General features: G+C 47.5%; 1 protein-coding gene across 1 annotated transcript in view; it reads left to right on the forward strand.

Annotated features, from left to right (window-relative positions):
- Window positions 1-1,719: 1,719 nt before the first annotated feature.
- SCML4 (Scm polycomb group protein like 4) overlaps window positions 1,720-19,217 on the forward strand; it is an 85,702-nt gene continuing 68,204 nt past the window's right edge. Inside the window, exons 1-2 of the mRNA XM_080390351.1 lie at window positions 1,720-3,389; window positions 4,023-4,184. The gene's annotated coding sequence lies outside the window, so the exon portion shown is untranslated. The remainder of the gene's footprint in view (window positions 3,390-4,022; window positions 4,185-19,217) is intronic.

The raw sequence follows: 19,217 nt of genomic DNA on the forward strand, positions 1-19,217 counted from the left end.
CATGTTGGGGTCTGTTCCTGCTCAGAGGGAGCTGAGGACAAGCAACAGAGGGAAGGGTTGAAAAAGAATCAGTACAAAATAGGTGACAGACAAATATCAGGACACTGATGAAAAGAGCAGAGGGGGATGGAGGACAAAACGAAGAAGATTTGTATTTAAAAAAAATAATTTGGAGGCTGATGGTGGCCCATGGCTCAAATAGTCAGGGAAGCAGCAACAGGAGGCAGGAGATGTCAGTTGTGCTCCTTGCTCTGATGCCACCTGCCTCTCTATGCAATGATCCTTACTATTTCTCTGCAGTTTCTTCATTTGCAAATCCTATGCCTACAGAGGAAAATGTTCTAGCATTTTTGAGGCTAGCTGGCACCCAGGGCCTCAAGTAAACAAGACCTTTGCTTTTTTCCTCCCAACATTATCACCTTTTTAATTTCTATTTCAAAGTGAAATGAGTGATTACATTGTTCAACCATTTTTCTATTGTTCGGTGGGCAGATTTACCAGGACAGTAATTTAAAGCTCCTCGACCTCCTCCTTCCACCCGCCCCGCTGCCGTGCAGTCAGGTACATCTCTCTGCAGGTGGGACAGTGGTGTGGGCAAGCCTTGGGCTGGAAGGGCCAGCCTTGGGTTGAAGCCACTAACAGGCAACCGCAGCTGCCTACCCGGATCCTGATGCTTGTGCGAGAGTGCCACGGGCATGCAAACACGCTGTTTCCCTGAACTGTCCTGGGCAAAACCTTCCCTTCGACTTCACCTCTGGTTCACACCCCTTTGCCCCTTGCCCCTCTCTTGTGGAGCCCAGGGTCTGGAAATGAGCCTTGCATTTGACTTCATAGCAGATGCAAATGCTTCGAACCATTACCTGTCACTATCTCGTTCTCCCTTGCTTTTGGCCGTAAGTTAAGCTGCCCTCCAGACCAGCTGTAAGTTTTAAATAAAAATTCAAGACTCTAAATTCAAGGCTGTGAATTAAGCCCTGCAAAGAGCATAGTCCAAAGAGGTCTGCAGTCCTTAACAGATCAAATCAAATCAAGCAATCCTTAGCTTGCTCCCAAAGCAGTGGGGATTTGGCTGCTTTGGGGCCTGCAAAATTATGCATGGCATTAACAACAACGGCAACAAAAGAGAATAATTTCCAGTCCCCTCCCAACACTTTGCTCTTGTGTTGCATTGTATTAATATCATATTTTTTTGCAAGGAACCACAGCTGATGCTTTCGTGCTGTGCTGTTGTGCCAGCCCGCCCATGCTAGATGACATCGGTAACGTGGTGTGACACAACCAACGGCACCGGGTGTGACAAGCCACAGCAGCAATGCATTTTGCTGCTGAGGCAATGTGAAATGACAGGGGTGGCTAAGACTCATGCTCAAAATTTTAAACAGCTTAAAAGGGAAGCGAGGCTTTTTAAAAGATTCTGTCATGATTTTTCTTAATCATTAACACTTTTCCCTGTTTATCCTATTAGGGAACTTAAAACAGGAATTTGCACAGTGCTCCAGTTCCCTCCATTTTACGCCAGTATGGGAATCCATGACTGCTGGCCCACTAACCTTGATTTTATCAAAAAAAACCCAAACCCAAACCCAGAAAGAGAGAGAGAAGAAGGAAAAACGAGGATTACAGGTCTTTGCCAGGATGAAGGCTGGGCTGAAGAGCACTTGTACTTCCTTACCCAGCGTGTCCGCAAGTACCACAGAAGACAGAAAAGAGTTGTTCACACCTGCAACGTCTGTCAAGCTTATAGCAATGCAAGCAAAAAAAGGATGAAAAAAATGCCACCTTGTTTCTCCTGGATCTACCAAACTTCAATTTTTTTTTCTTTAAATGTATGAAGTTCTTCTCTAGCCATGATTGTAAGAAAGAATTAAACAACCTGACCATCCTCCTGACCTTATTGTGCTTGCAAGGGACTGATGGTGTGAGCTTGAGGATCTCACCTCCTCCCTGTTGCCATGGAAGGGCACCCACAAAGACCCCGCTCCTGGTATGAATGGTCCAGGATCTGGGGTCTCTTGCTTTTCCTTTTCTTCCTCAGTAAGTGGGAAACAGGCTTAATGCTCATCTCATCTTCTGTGGTGACAAGTCGAAAGTAACTCCCCTGAAGCCCGTCAAGACAAGCTAGCATAAAACCAGTGTGCAGAGACCACAAAATGGGCAGAACTCTCAGACTGCCCATCTGATGAGACATTCACAGGACTGGAAAGAAAGATAGGCGAGGAGCACCTTTTGGCGTGCAATAAATACTGAGTAACAATATATGTGAGCATGTGAAGTGGGCAGTGGGGAGCTGTGCAACACACACAAACAACTGTGACAGCCCCCTTTGCTGGGATAATTTGATCTAGCACAGTCAATGGAGCATGGCAGAATTATTATGATTGTTGTTTATTATAAGCATTGCAGATTTTTTTTTTTTTGGAGGTATGAGCTGCTAGTGCTGTGCTAAATAAGGGAAGACCTGATGCCTTTGGTGATGAGTGACTGGAAATGAGGTGAAAAGTCGCTCCCGCATCCTGCCCAAATGCCTTGGTATGGCTGAGAAAGCTGGTATTTCTACATGTTATGGATATCATTGCCTGGCCATACCTGTAAAATTACCCACGCAGCTGACTCTGTGTGTTTGTGTGCAGGGGTGTGTGTGTGCGCGTGTGAGCAATGCTGTACATGCACAGCTAGTGTTGCCGGCAAAAACATCCCAAGCGCTATTCCCCTGATTTCCATGTAAATTATCCAAAACAAAGTGACTGGTCCTTCCCATCTGTGGCATCACGTAAGCTCAGCATCGGCCAGGCTGCTGCAGGAGCGGGACAAAGGGCTGATGCTACAGTCCGGTTTCCATGGAAACAGAGGAGGGGTAGTGAATCCAGAAATGTTGCGAACACCCCTTCTTCTTGTTGCAGCCCAATGAACGGTATTGCGAAAGATACTGCTTTTGGGGGGGTGGGGAGAAGAGTCCAAATGTCTTTACCTTTCAGCTTGTGGAGTTCCTGAAATAAAAAGAAATGGCAATTTTTTTTCTCAGTGTAGCTGCGAAGAGAAAGGAAACCTGACGCGCAGGCCTCGTTTTCTGCGGGTAAAATGTGTGTGTTCTTTAAAAGGCAGTGGTTGGCTGCTTTTCCGGACATGATGTGGTTGAAGCTGTCATCGTAATGGAAATTCATTGCTGTAGCTATGGTAAATCGAGTTTTCTGCCTGTGCTGAATGCATTAGTCTAATGAGATGTTTGCAGCTGGAGAGCTGAGCTGCTGGAGACTTACACTGTGCTAAAAGACAGGGAGAAGATGGCTTTTGCCGGGGTCTGTGTGACTGTGCTGAAAGTCCTCTGCCCTTTGGGTCCCAATGCCTGGGCTGTCTAAAGACACTGCTCAGTCTTTTAACCTAAGCAATAGGTAAGGGGAAAGCATGCTTCTTCTTCTCTGCCTGATGTTTGTCATTGAGCCTTGTCGGAGCAGTTCTCATTCTGCCTGTCTGTACGGTAACTTTACAGCTCCTCGGTTGGAGCCTCTCTTCACCAAAGCACACCCTTCCTTAGCCCCGGGAGCACTTTGTGTGAGGAGAGGGGCAGCAGGTCCGTGTGCACCGCCGGCTCGTGCTGCGCGGCAGTGGGAGCGTGCATGGGGGTGGGGGTGTGTGCACTAGTTGGTGAAGACTTCTGACTACAGAGCACTCTGCATGCAGAGCGGCTTCGGGCTTTTCCGAACCTGAATCTAAGTGGGGGTATTTTTGCTACCAGGTAAATGCCTCTTCCATTTAAAAAGCAACTTAGTCTGCAAGATACGTAGTGGGCAGTATTCATACCACAGATTTGGGGGTTTAGTATAGTTCATAGAGCGATGAGTTTAGTTATAATCTCTTTATACCTTCATACCAGATGCTAAGTTGAATTTTTGTCCTTAACTGAAAACTGAAGGCAGTGATACTTTTTATATGCTGGGGTTTTCCTTCGAGACTACCAGGCATCTAGCTTACGAGAGACGCTGAGCAGCATACTTTAGCAGAGTTGTTTATGTCTGTCTTTTCAGGTGTTGGAAAGGTAACTTTGAGAGAGGACAGAGCATGGGGGTGAAACATATGCGCGTGCCCGGCTAGCCCTGCCCGTCCCCCCTTAGCTCCCCAAGCCTCCGCTGCCGCCCCAGCCCGCAGCCCACTGCTCGCCGACGGAGGGTGAAGCCCGGTGTGGTTCAGTGAGTAATTCCGCCTGCGAGGTCTGGGTGCCGTTTCCCTTTCCATAGCTGGTGAATGACTGTGAGCATTGGTGTCTTTGCCTCAGGTTCAACTAACAGGAGCAGTCTGGCAGAAAGAAGTTGCTTTTGGTTTTGGTGCATGTGAGGCTTGTGGCAAGAATATAAAGTTAGTCTGGCGAGCTGCAGAAGGAAAGTTGTTTGAATTCTCTGCTTGGAGGGGGATTTCTGTTTAATTCTGGGTTGATTTCAAGAGGCTTCTGAAGACATTTTGCTCAAGGATAGACCAAGGGCTTTTCAAATTGAATAAAAGCACAATGGAAAATGTGAAGCACGTAAAGGGGGGTTAAGCAGCAAATACTTGGAAAGTATGGGGATGCTGTTATTTGTGGGAGAGGGCTGGAGTCTCAAGAGTGTCTTTGTGCTACAAGAGTACTTACAACCTCCTCCAGCACACTGTAAAGCTAAGCACACCAGGCTCAATCAGATGGTGGTGTAAATCAGCATAACTTCCTTGGCTCCAGCCTCATTTGACACCAGCTGAGGATATGGCTTGGAGATTTCCAAGTTCAGGGTTTGTGATTTTATTTAGATGAGGTGTTTCCTAATCCTCTCTGACTGCGGGTGACTTTTAATTTTAATCCAGATGTTGCACTGATTTGCCTGATAAGGCAGAGCCCCTCTGCCCCGTCATAAAAGTTATTTAGCTGATGCACATGTTCCTCAGATTAGAAAGGCTGGCAGTGGCACAAGCTGTTTAATGATGGAGTGTGGGAAAGGAATGGAAAAAAAAATCTATGAACAGAAAAAGTACGCGTGCTGAATTAGATCAGAAACTGCAGAAGGTATACCTTGAGAAATGCTTTGCTGTTGTAGCACAGTAACTCTGATATTTGTTATATTTTTAGCGGAAATATTTAACTCGAGTATTTTCCTATGTTTTGTGGAGAAGAGTGGGTAGAAAGACACAATTTTCTTTCTTGGCAATCAGTACCTTGCCCTGAGGTTTCTCACCTGCTGGGAACACATGACCGTACAGGTGCTTGATGGTGGCTTTGGTACCTAGAAAGAAGAATTTACAGTAACCTGCTTTTCCCTCAGCCATTCTCTTATCTCTGTGCTTGACACAAAAATTTGGCTTTTTTGATACATATAACAGAAAATAAGTTTAAAAGAGAAACACCGTAGAGCACCTCATCATGGTACATGAGTGACACCCTCACCTTCCCAAGGCTGAGATGTGACCTTACACAAATGTCTCCCTAGCACCCTCCCTCCCTTGAATTTAAGATAACATAAAAAAGGAAAAATGCAAAAGAGGGCACAGGTCATAGGGTGAAGCAATGGAGCAGGGTGTGGGATGATTGTCCTTTAACAGCCTGGGAACAAGAGACAGGCAGGTCCTGCCAGCTGGGCTCCTGCCTGCTCCCTCGCCCAGACCTGCTGGGACAAGGCAGAGGAGCAAGGGGCTCGCTGCTGGGCTATGGGCTTCCCTCATGGGGACGCATCCATCCGCCTTGTCCCTGGTCATGCTGGGACCTGTTGGCACCCTCACAGGCTCCCCCAGCATCCAGCGCTGGTGGGAGCTGACCTGAACCCCACAGTAGAAAAAAGGAAGATTTAACCAACTCCCCCAACATCACCACTTCTCACTGGGCTCTGACCAGAGGTACTCAGAGGCTCCTTTCCTGCTGTGGACTGAACGCATGTCACTAACACTAGCCAATACTCCTAGTATTAGCTTGAAAACATCCAGGGTACTTCAGAGACCGAGGCCCGCTCTCCTGCAAACAGTGGGGAATCCATGCCAGCCTGGCAAATAAATACACAGTGAAAAAGCATGGTTTGGGTAGGGAAGACCTTCAGGAAATAGTTGGTGAGAGTAAGACACCAATGATTTCTGTTAAATGTTGAAGGAAGAAAAATGTCTATGTTTGATAACACTGAAGTCAGCAAAGCCCTGTTACCTTCAGGGGGTTTTAGTTCACTTTCATAAAGCGTACTCAACGGCATCATGGTGTTTTTTAAAAGAAAAACGTAACAATGAGAAAAAAAAGCCTCAATTCCCTAAAATCCTGCACTACTTCTCTCCATACAGCTTTAAAATGGTGCAAAGGAGGAGTCAGCTTTATTTACATAAAACACTCCCAGCTGAGTTCTTCAGCTGACCATTAAAAGCAACTACAGTATTTAACAGGTGAGGGTCACCACTAGGCTCACTGTAGTGAGAATGAACAATAATTGGTTTACTTAGGCAATGAAAAATATTCCAGGCTTACCTTAAAGGGAAAAATTAATTACATGTACTATTTCTGTTGTAACAAGTCGCCTCGTGAGGAATTGGTTTCCTGTCAGAAAATGCAAAATTTTCTCTTTATTTTGCTGTGTATTAAAAAAATACTCATTCAAAATTGTGTGTCAGGGGATTACATGCTGCTCTGCCAAACAGAATCATGATATATGCATGCATTAAATGTGCTAGCTAAATTTGCTATTGACTAATAAATTTGAAAATAATTTATAACCTATGCTAGCATCTTTGCACCAAATCTTCCTATTGATGAGAATGAAAGGACTGACAAAAGAAAGGATGATGTGCAGTGAAGGTGTGGTTAAAATTTGCTAATTAAAGATCTAAACTTCTGATGTTCTTTTTTCAAATAAAGCCTTATAAAGATGATAAAATTGTAAGCAATTCATTAATATTGACCGCTCCCTTTAGGAACTAGTGTAAATTTGGCCCAAATACAAAATTGTCCAGAGAGATTCTGGATGTGTAATTATCTTCTGCTGAAGGATGAATAATTCCTCTTGAACCAAACAGTTTGCTGTTGCCCTGCAGTTTATCCTGACCCCATCTTTAAAGGTGATTCTCATTGTACAGGGGAACGGTGCTATAAATGCTAGACTTCTGCTCTCTGTCTGTTTAGTTTGGGTGTGGGATGCAAACGATGGGGGCTCCTTTCCATCCCTGGCCAGCTGTGGGGCCAGGAATACGCCTCTATTTTCCTGCTCCACTTACCTGGCATGTGTGCTGACACCAGCATCCTTGGCATTCAAAATGCCAGACTGACAAAAGCTTTCAGAGGAGCCAGCTGTTGCTCTTGCTGCTTTGAGTGTTTATATAGGTGGAGCTCCCAGGAGTATTCCCCAGCATTTTCTTGATTTATGACAGGTGTGACTGAAATGGAGCATTCAGGGTTGGGCCCTAAATTGCTCTCAGTGCTTTCGTTACCATAGTTCTTGCAGGGGGTCTGCTCCTGCCTGCATCGTGGTACACATGCACCCTGGGTGCCCACGCAACTCTGTTGTGGCTCCCACCTGGGTGCAGCGTGCCAGGGAGCAGCAGCAGCTCAGCTGCGGGACCTCTGCTAGCACCTGTGCCAGCCTTGTTTTCCCAACAAGAGCTGCAAAGTGTTAATCCCACAGCACGCGTAGCAATAGGCGATTCCTCATAATATCCTCCAAGATCTCAAGCAGCAGAAGTAATTTGTAAAAAATCAGTTATATTTCTCTTTGACGTGCTCCCTGGACGCGAGCAACAGGTGTGCATGTGCTCTTTGCTGAGGGACCGGACTCAGAGAGCTGCCCTACCTCTCTGCTGTGTAAATACCTTTTCCTGATGCTTGCCTCCATCTCTCCATGCTTCTACTTGTGTGTCAACGGTGTGAAGAAGGTATCACAAAATGTGGTGTGTTTTACTCGGTGGGAGGTGAAGGGAAGGTATGAGATGCTTTCTTCATTCACCCCATCTTCCTGCAGGTGTCATGCACCTGAGATTCCAATGCAGAAGCTAACTGTGAGTGCTTTTGGTTTCAAAACTGATTTAGATTTAATGTCAGGTATGGACATACTGTCCCCACACACCAACCCTGGCAGGGCAGACTCCCGAGAGCCAGTTTCCCCACAGCTGACAAGGCTACCTGAGGGCTGCAGTGAGCATTTCCTACAAGGAAAGTCATAGAATCATTTAGGTTGCAAAAGGTCTTTAAGGTCGTCAAGTCCAACCGTTAACCTAACACAGCCAAGTCCACTGCTCAACCATGTCCCTAAGTGCCACATCTACACAAGACAGCTCCCCGGAGGAAGATGCTGCCCTGAGATGTCTCTGGGCTGAGGATGCTGGCTCGCAGGCGGCTGTCTGGGTGAGGGGGTCTCGGTGGCAGTGTGCCTTAGCCCCTTCGCACTGGCAGGAGGAAGCTGCCATGTCCCTGGGGTGCACGGGAAATCCTTGAAGACCCGAAAGCCTCTAAGCATCATTGGCCCCCGATGAGTTCTTCCTGCCTGCCTGCCAGGGAGGACACCACAGACAGGTAAGTTTTTAACCCAAGACCTTGCCTTGTGACACAGGCAGATTTATTGAGAATTATGGTCGTTGTCATCCCGAGAGGACCCAGCGAATGTTTAGGCACTCTGTAAACTCACAGTCAGAGGGAATGTGTCACTCAAACGCTGCCAGTCTATCAGGAGAGAGGAGAGGTGGGAGCAAGGGGCTGCAACTGGTCCCGTTTGCTGGGCATCCTGTTGCAGCCTGCTGTCCCCTTGCCATGAAATCAGTTTCTCAGGTACCCTCCTGCTCCCCGAGTGCCTTCCCCTTCTCCCTGGCTGCGGGATGCAGCCTGGGTTTGGGGCAGAGCTGGCACACCTGAGCCGTGGGGTTGGCACTGCACCCAAGGGCCAGCGAGGCTCTGCTGGGGGGCAGTGGAGGGGCATGGCAACACCAAGGTGGGCACAAGCAGGTTTGGAGGGGGGGCTCCGTTTTACAGTCAGTGTGTAAAATTATTTCCAGAGTATACATCAGAGGTCTGCAGCCATATGCACCCGTGGGCACTGTGGGGAGAGAAACATGTCTCAGAGGAGAGAGCAAAGATTTGGGAGGGAGCTTCACACCTGGCCAGGGACAGAAGAGATTTTGAAAGGAGAGGCGGTCCCTGAACAGGGGAAGGGGAAGCTCTGGGGCCTTAGCTGAGGGCAAACCCAAAGGGGAACATTGCAAGAGGGGAATCCCTGTTAAGGACAGAGATTGCTTGGTATTTTTTGTTTCTGCTGTCATTTTTATTTGGGGCTGAGCTGCCGCCATGCCTGGCCATCCTGGGCTGTCCTGCCATGCAAGCAGGGTGGTGGTGCTGGCTGGTCCATCTCGGCTGGCACCCGGCTCTGTGGGGAGATGCCTGCATGCTCTCACTGCTTCTTCCTCAAGCTTGGACAGATGCAGCAGCCCAGAGCTGACACAGGGATGCTGGAAAGACCTCGGGGGTTTCTTGGTGACTCCTCTGGAAAAGCCCCCCAGCATTCAATAGGGACATAACCCAGCAGAGTGCTATGGAGTCAAATAGTAGATAAGGCCTTTTCAATATGTATCTGCATATTTCCATGAGCATGTACGTGCATAGGAACCATCCCATTGAACTGTGCAATAGAGACAGAGAATTTTTCCTTGTTTTCCATCTGAAAGAATAAACAAGTGAATCAGTATTACTTATTGCCACTAGGAAGAAATGTCTTGTGGAGGACATGTCTTGTGGACAACATGTCTTTGGCATGGCATCTTAAAAATCTTACACAGGGAACTGAAGGAGGACTTCAGTAATACTGTATTTGACACATTTTTAAGATATGTTTACCACTGAAGATGTCTTTCCTCTGACTCAGAAAAGCGTCAGCCTGGTGAGGGCCCTTGTTTTGCAAATGCTCAGTGCAACTTCCTAAGAGAGCATCCATGAAAAGAAATGGCACAAAAGGTCTCTCTCCCCTTTCCTGCACTAGCTGCCATTAAAGCAAGGGCTCACCTTTTGGTGCCATGAAAAGAGGGAGTTGCAGCAGGTGGCCCAGCTTTTCCAGGTGAGCGTGTTCCCTTGCTGCAGCTTGAGCAGCTGCTGAGGAGGCAGTGAGCAAGCGAGCAGGAAAGGTGCGTGGCCCTGCTCTGTCCCTGTGGGATGGCAGGGACTCCACTGCCACCAGCACGAACAACAACGCAACAAATAGAGCTTCAGTGCGCGTGTGTAGTAAACACACACACAGAGTAAAAATAAATAGAAGAGAGGATGTCTTCGAGAAACTGTTTATGATCATTATTTATGTATACGTGGAAACTCAGTACCCTTTCCCCTATTGCCTTAAAAAAAGGTTTATAACATTTATCTCCCAATTTCATCTGGCAGCCTCCATCTATTTCCCTATAAACGATGAATGAGATGTGCCTAGTAACTGTCTCTTATGGCTCAGTAAATACTTGAATTTATTTGCATATTAAGTCAGCCACGTTTATATTGTGCTCGCTAAATGCAGCAACACAAAATGCCACACAGAGGAGGCTAGTCGGCCATTAATGTGCTGAGGATTTATGTGAATGGCTGCCTTTAACATTAATGGAAGTTATCTACACAAATCGCCTTCCAATGGGGGAATAGGCCATAATGTATGTAAACACATATTACTCACTGCCGTTTAGTCATTCAAGAGGATGCTTAGCAATCTAAACCACCGCTCTGGTGCTGATACTCAATCAGTTTTCCTTAAAAGGCGGGAAGGAAGGGTGCTGCTCCCATAGGGTGTTGTGTCACATCTGAGCCGGCACACGCTGGGAGGTGGCGGCAGTCCTTCAGGCTTCAGTGGGACATGGGGCAGAAAAGTTTTGCAGGGCTGAGTCCTTACTGAACCAGTGTCCCATGTGGGAGCAGGGGCAGCTCTGCTGGGTGGGTTGCGAGATCTGGGAGAAGATGATCCCTCTTTGTCCCTCATAAGCTTTTGATGTGGCTGGGTAAGGCATTCCCTGTTTCCCACCTGAAGTTCTTGATGCACGCTCCGATGCCACTGCCTTTCAGGAGGCCTTGCAGTGACCCTTCTGGTTTGGTCAGACTGCCATTTACTCTCTTGCCCTGGAGGCCACATTGGTGCAGGTCAGTGATCAGTGCGGCTGGGCTCTACCCACACATGCCAAAAGGTTGTCCATGTCCTCTGCAACACTGGGAGCTTCGGGATGCCTGCCTGGAGCCCCCAGGGGTTGCTGTATTGGTCCTGCCTGGCTGTGGAGGCTGCAGACATGGGCAAGGTGTGCTCAGGGGAGAAACCAGCTTTGCTCTCCCTTTGCATGTCTGTTTTTTGCCTTTCTTGTCTGGGTGAAAGGCAGCGGTGTGCCTGGGGGATGCAAGCCCTGCTGCACCCTCAGCTCAGCTCAAACCCCTTTGTGCAACCAGGGCAGGAAGGGTGCGCAGTGATGGCTGAAGCCAGGTGCTCTCCCTCAGCCTGCCTTGGGGCCAGAGCCTTTTTTCTTACTGACCTGCCGCTCAGCCCTGCCTGCTCCCCGGGGTGGCTGAGATGAGTGGAGCAGCTATGTACCTTACTTATTTGCAGTCATTTATCTGATTTTGGGCTGAGAACCGGGGCTTCTCTCTGGCTTCCCAGCAATGCCAAGGTGAAGCACGACAGCTTTGACCGAGTTTCACAGTGAATGTTAGAGATTGCCCATGGTGCTGATACTGAAAATCTGCAAGCCCTGGTGAGGTGGAGCCATGCTGTTTCTCAGAGGTGCGTTTTAATCTGAACTTGCCCTTTCTACTGCTCCCTGGCCCAGCTTGCCTCTTGTGGACCTCTGCTCCGTCAGCATGGGTGCATGTATTGCCCTGAAGCCAGGATGAGAACCTGCTCTTGGCTTGCTGGTGAGGGCTGGAGCTGGGGCTGGGTGGCCAAACCTCAGCTGCAGTGCTGTCCCCTCAGCTGTCTCAGCTGTGGGAGAGCACTGAGGTGAAAAAGATGCTCCCAGCTTTCTGGCCATGCTGTCCTCCTCACCAGCCCTCCCTGGTCAGCCACAAAGCCCTGCGCAGTGCTGAGCATTTTTTTTTTCCCTGCCAGCCAGAGGAGACAGAAGCCAGGCAGGTGGACAAGGAAAACATCATGATAAGAGGACAAGCTCCATGGGCATCCTGACGTTCACATGGGTGCACATGGCACTGCTGCCCCGTTGCTCAGGAGGCACCTCACAGGTCTAATAGATCAGAGATATTTATCAGTTGTTGCTTTTCCCTTGATGGTATTTGCTGGACACACATTCATGTGGTTTTTTCCTCCCAGGATTGCTGTAGTTGCATTAATCCTCTGAAGCTAAGCCTGTGCAAATATCCTTCCCTCTCAGAACATGGGCTTTTTGGGTGATGCTAAAGAAAAAACAGAAAACATAGCTCGTCTTCTCTTTATGGTTGACTAGATGAAGGTAAATTTACTAAAAAAAAATAATAAATGGCTAATGGACTGATCACAACGTTGGCAGCCACAGCTGCCTCTCCAAATTCCCACCTGATGCTGGAGATGGCCTCAATCCCTGGCATTACATTAGGCAGCCTCACATCCTCACCAGCCTGGTGGGATACCCAGCACTCCACACCCTGGACTCAGGGCTGGTCAGCAAAATTGTCCAGCATCCCAGAGTCAGCTAAAAAAACCTACGCCAGCAAAAATGCAGTTTTTCTGCTGCAAGACACTTAGGTGCCAGGGGGTTTGCTCTGTGCAGCTCAGTCTAGTGGGTAGCTGTGTGTTGCCCCCATCCCTGCATGGCCACAGATTTGTGTGTTTGTTACATGAACACTCAGGAGCTCCTGTGTGCCAGGGCACCCTGCAGCAGGCATGAAGAAGCGTTGGTGGCCTGTGCTGGTCCTCTGGGATGTTTGGTTTTGAGCTCTTTGGTATGGGGGGAGACTCCTGGGAGAAACCTTCGACTTCAGAGACATTTTTATTAACAGGAATTTTAGAGATGGTAGTATTCGTGCAATCTCGGGTGTTTCAGAACTTATATTCAATTTACTGCCATGGTTGCTACCTATGATTTCTAATTAAATGAGGTTATTAAACTGGGAGACAATACTGCAAAAATTATGATCTTTTATCCTTACCCATTATTTTTACACACTTAGCAGTGGCAGTCTCTGTTGACAACAGGGACCAGTGCTGAGCTGGCAGAGAAACCCAACTTCTTGTCATTGCCGAAAAGAAAGATCTGCTCAGGTGAGCTACTATTAACCTTGTGCCAGGGCTATTGTCTGTCAGCTTAGGTCACATGGAGCAAGAGGGTCTGTCCAGGGAAGGGCTGAATGTTTAACGGTGGACCTGGCAGTGTTAGGTTAACGGCTGGACTTGCAACTTAAATGATTCTGTGATTCTATGATGAGGGTATTTATTGACCTGGGTAGGCAGGAGGCTGCCCCACGCTGAGGAGAAAACAGTGAGCGGTCGGGCTGTGCGGTCTGGAGGGAGGCACACAGGCACATCCTCCTCGGTGAAATGTTGAGTGCAGGACTGATTAAGGCTTCTGGTGGGTGATCTATTCTAATTAATTTGGAAGCTGGGGAGTTCTCCAAACTCATTAATATTTAGCTCTGCAGATACAGAAGTCTCATGCATAGGGACATACAGGAGGGAGTGATGAGCTCACAGGAACCCATCGCCCTGCCTGGGTGAAAGCTTCAGAACAGGCAGGGAGCTGGGAGGTGAAAATTGTGAGGTTCCAGCCCCTCTCACGTGCCCTCAGGGACTCGGGGCATGGCTTGGTGAGTGCAGCTGCAAGTGAGCCCTGCCAGAGGTTGTGCTGAGGAAAATGGTCCCCAGGGCCAAAGAAGGGGAGAGCTTGCCAGAGCAGACAAAAACTGCTGTGCATGCGCATCTGTGTGCTTTAGGACATCGCATGAGCCTGTTTCCCCCAACATCATGTGAGGTTACAGAAACACGTGAGATGTAGGTCCGATGGCGAACAGGGCTGTGCTTGCCCCTGAGTTATTTCTACCATCAGTGCCAGCACGTGGGTACGTGTGTAACCATGAGGACACTTGTGTCTGGCACTTAACGGCTAAGCAAAAGTGCAGATGAACTGAAATTGGAAATGGTAGTCTTGCCGTGTGCTCAGCCTGTGTTGCAGGCTTTGACTGCAGCCTTAATTGCTGTTCAATTAAGAAGTGTTGCTAGTCAGAGATATTTTAATGATTATTGTTAGTAAGTCTGGGAGCCAGTGCACTGCTTTTTTTATGGTGTTTTTTTTGGCAACAGGGAAATAAGTGGCAACAGAATAAATAAATAAAGTCAGCCTCTGAAAAGGTCACATTTGCTTACAGTTACAGTCAATGTGCCAGTTTCTTATGCTAATTTTGGGACAGTGAAAAACTTGACACTATGGTCCTGCTGCCTGGTGATTGCTAGAAAGGGCAGCTCAGGCTGGTCAATATAGGGGTGTTAAAGCATCAGGAGAGAAATGATGTGCTGGGAAGGCCAGGAGAGTGTGCTCCATAAGGAGACACAAAATTAGAGGCAAGTGGAAGGAAAATGAAATAAATAAAGTCTGAAATCCCTCCAGGTATTCAGGAGGCATCATGCGCTTTGCATGGCACTGTGCCACAGCCCCTTGCAGGCTCCTTGCAAGCACGGAAGATCTCTCTGAATGAAGTATGTTAAAATCATTTGTTCTCAGAGATGATAAAGGAGCTAAGAAAGCTTGTGGGGAAAAATAGGATAAAAACTGAGTGGAGAAAATGGCTTCAGACAAAGAATTTAGTCATAATGATGACATTGATGGTGTTGGATCCTGTATGAATTACGATGCAAAAGAGTAAATCTGACTTTGGGCTTTAACGTGCAGAGGGAGGAGTTTGCAGTAGGACATTTTGCCTGTTGTACTGTGGGTGTCTGAAACACACCTGATCCACTGACATTTAGAAAGTGCCTTGGATTTCCAAGGGAGACACAAGAAGCATTTCAATCTGCCATTTTCTTTCCTTTGCAATTTCACAAAGATTTCATGAAGAGATACATACTAATAGTCTCAAACACTGTACTGCCCCAAATTGCTTATAACATGTCCCTGAGTGATGTGGTCACACACACAAACCAAAAAAAAGATGACTTACCTCTATCCAATGTCCCATCCCCTGTGCAGGGGCAGGCAGTGAACTGCGACTTGCAGATACTTTATCTGTCTCGTAACCACTTGCGCTTTCTCACTGGCAGAAGAAATAGATTAAAAGCCAACACATTTTATTGAACAATTTTGAAATGATTCTGCAGGGGAGAAATGTGCCTGGGACCTGGAGGTGCTTATGAAGGCTTCTGGGTTATGGAGATTTGTGGGATGGGGGAGCAGAGAGACCACCCTCCCGACCAGGGCTCGTGCAGGCACACTTCTCACCAAGCGCCCACTGCACTTGGCAGGTGGTGGTGGTCTCCCTTCTCAGGGAAAGGCAGATGCCACCATGACTGTGAGTTGCTTCTCTAGTGATTCATGTACTGGGGCAGTCCTCAGACACCAAGCGGCTCCCAGAGCCCCCGCTGCCACCGAGTGTGAAAACAACCTCTGTGCTAAATCAGAATTTGACACAGTGGGTGGCTGTTGTCAGGCTCAGGCTGCTGTGTGCTGCAGTCTGTGCATGGAGACATTTCTTCCTTAGCAGCCCCGGGTATTTCCACAGAGCTGTGATGAGTTGTCTTTGCTACTCAAATTGTTGTCCCACTTAGTTAGAAGAAATGTAGCCAGGAATGGAAGACATTGCCATTCTCTGCTAGAAATCTCTTGCCAATTTTGTGATGCAGACATAGAAAATATAACAATAATGACATCTCGAGAACCAGTAAACAATTCAATGCATTTGGGGAAAAAAATCACCGCGTGCAGGGAGTGAGTATGCAATACGAGCTCCTCTCTGGTCCCAGAGAGCACTGTTTTGGAGGCTTAAGCTGGACTGCCAGAGTGTATATGCCCTCTGCTAGTTGCTGTCACCGATTAGTGTGAGAGGAATTACACAGGGGCCAAACCCTGTGACTGGTTTCCATAATATACCTGAAAGCTTTCTGTTACTTGCTCTCGCAGCTGGTTTGGAAGTGTGCCTTCTACTGACAGGCACTTGCAAGCACAAATGAACTGGAAATTCATTCAACGGAACCTTTCATCTGGGGTGTGTTGGTTTTTTTTTAAAGAACACTAAAAGCAGACATTTAATCAGTAAAATTTCGCAAAATCTATCGTATGACCAAGGTATGCAGATGATGACAGACAAGCCAGCTGGAGCAGTTTTGTTCTGAGTATTGAGTTTCTAGGTGATAAAAACAGGGTTGTTGCCAAACACAATGAAAAAAATATCTAGAAAACAGGAAATGGTCCTTCATTGGAGGGGGAAATGGATCAAAACAGCTCTGGGAAGTGAAGGTTATATATTTGTTTAGAAAATGAATTACAGATATAATCAAAAAGCAGCAAACTTTACTCTTGGGTGCTGCATGCTTTAGTAACCAGCCCACTAGCAAAGCTTTGCTCCCCAGTCACAGTGAGTCACACCTTGCTGACTGTGGTGTTCCCACAGTTCAGTCTTAGGTCTGGGATATTTTGTGGTTTCCCAGCCTGTTTTTATTCCAAATGTGTCCACCCTGCATTTTGAGAGCCACCTGCAGCCCCCTCCAAAGACAGATCCAGTGTCCAGGCAGCCAGCAAGCCTGCGAGCGGCCAGAACTTGCCTTCCCAAAAAGGGGTGTGCCAGGGTGAAATCACAGTTGGTGGCCTGATACAGCACAGACAACCTCTGCCAGCCTGCCCAGTGGTCACCTGGGCACCAGAGTTTTTTCTCCTGAAGTGGGAAGCGGTAGCCATGGGGTGCCTGTCTAGTTCCCAAGCAGTCCTGGGTAATGCAGCAGACTCTAGCAAGTGGTGCATGTGCCTTTCTTGTTCCTGAACTTAAGGATTAAATGAATATCCTTTTATTTATGCTGTCCAATTACAATGTTAAAAATTGGTTTGAATATAAACTTATCTCCCGTGCATGGAAATGAAAGCTTTGAGCACCTTCAGAAGCTGTGGTCCCTGAAATCTCCAAAGACAGAAACATAAGAGCCACTCCAGTTCATGCCAGAAAAGGATGAATCTTTTATAAGTATTATTTCTCAAAATGTAATATAAAAAGTGCAGCAGGTCTCTAAGGAATAAGGATAACTTTATGTGAGAAATGTGTGAAATTCCTGCCCTCCAAGAAAATATATTTCCCTACTGACTTTCTTAATATAACTTCTTCAGATTTAGGGGGTTAATTTATTTCCTGGGACAGATATCTGTGGTAGCAGTATCAGCTGGTATGTGCGATCCAGCCAAGTGTGTTGATGTTGGATAGAAATCATTCTGGAGTCAGTGGTTGACTATAACTGGTGACTGAAAGGGAGGCAGAGCCATGGGGCAATGCGGGAGCAGGACGACCGGGCATGGCTGCTGAGCCCCCCCGGGAGTCACCGGTGCGCTGCTGGGGTATCCTTTGGGCAGGAGAAGTAGTGGACTGCTTCTTCAGTGCTCAGACTGCCTAGAGAGCACATTTTATTGGGAAGGGGGGGATGCCCCACTTCTTTTTGCAAAATGGGCACATTAGCCCTGGTGATTTCATGCAGTAGGCGTAATTTGGCAAGGAGGGAAGCACAGAAGCTTTATTCCATACTATGGACTCGGGAAAGGTAGGGAATGATGGCAGTTGTACCCAGCACAGGGGCTGTCTCTGTTAAAAATGTATTTACTTGGCAAAGTAATTGAGGATGGTAGTATGTAAGTCATAATGAAATACCTAGAGTAGCACAGGAGGCAATAAATGCCAGCAGACCACCTCAAGCTGCTCACCATGCCAGTTTTCTCTTTTCCACTATAACATTTGCTCGTATTTCTTATTAAGCTACTGGAGGCCCACCAGATCTGGGAAAGACAAGGAGTTTTTCAATTTGACTCCAGTTTCTGTGCTAACGACTCCGCTAATTCCAGCTGGTTTCAGGGATCAGCCCAGGTTGTGCAGCCCAGGCTGGCCCCCAGCACAGCAGGTTCTGGCGAAAGGCTGGGGCAGGGGGGGAAGCACCTTGCACCTTGCTGTCCTGCCAGTGTTCTGAGGGTGGAAAGTTCTTTCCAATCCCATTCGGGGTTCAAACCACAGCCATTTCATTGCGCGTGGGAGAAAGTCACTGAGCCGATGCCCTTGTATGCAGCACGTGAGGTGAGGATAGAGTTGCCCTGTGATGAACACACACAACAAGGGAGATGTTCCATGACAGCAGATGATGAGAGGCTAGGACCTCACACTGGGTAACAGTTTGCCATCAAGGGACCACCTCATCATAACAGAGCACCCCCTTTTACAAACAGAAAAGACGGACAGCTCTCAGCTTTCTCTGCTCTGCCTAATATTAGCATCCTCCCTGGCTCTCATCCAGGCTGCTCCATCCAACGCACCGAAGACAAATCTGCAGTTCAGGGGCCAACATTAGCCACACGGATGCAAGCTATGCTGCACCCTTGAGCCCTGGAGACAGGCATTAGTCCTGCTCCTCCTTTATTGAGTAGTATAGCTGTAATTAGAAAGAATCCTGCTTGGCTCTGAGTGTGACAGGGACTAGAGTTTCATTGGCCCATGTGCGATGTGTGCCCAGGCAGGTGGTGAGCAGGGCTGGGGTGAGTCTGCCTCTTTTGCTGCTTTCCAGCTGTTCCATCCTGACACAGCTTATTTTGCTGTTTTCCAACAGAAGTTCTGTTACACCTTGCTCTTTACTGCAAAATGTTCACCTCAAAAATTTATTTTTATACACTGTGTTTTCCAAAAAGTCCCAGCCAGCTCTCATTGCAGTATGCACCAGGCAAGTCGGATAAGCATCACAAATCCTTGCACATGTGCTTGTTTGTATCACACTGGTGAGACTTTCTCTCCGCTGTCTTTTCCTGTTTGCTCTCCTCCATCGCCTCCACAGAAATGTGTACAAAATCACTTTTCAACTTGTCCTGTCCCAAACGCACCCCAGAGGGATTCTGTGTGGTGACAGGGCACATAGGATCTAGAGAAATGAGAAGTGTGGGGTCATTGCCTCTTCCCCCCCATCTCCCACCATCTGACATGAATACATTGACCTTCTCTGAGTTAGGTACCTGCTCCTTCTTCCTGTTAGATATAAATGTCAAACACTTTTATTTTTTCCCGCAGGAAGGGCAATGCATAGCTGGTTCAAGAAAACACTGGAAGCATTAGGGAAATTATCTGCATATTTGGATCCTTG

This window comes from Falco punctatus (genome assembly GCF_963210335.1).
Source record: "Falco punctatus genome assembly, chromosome: 5".
NCBI classification, from domain to species: domain Eukaryota; kingdom Metazoa; phylum Chordata; class Aves; order Falconiformes; family Falconidae; genus Falco; species Falco punctatus.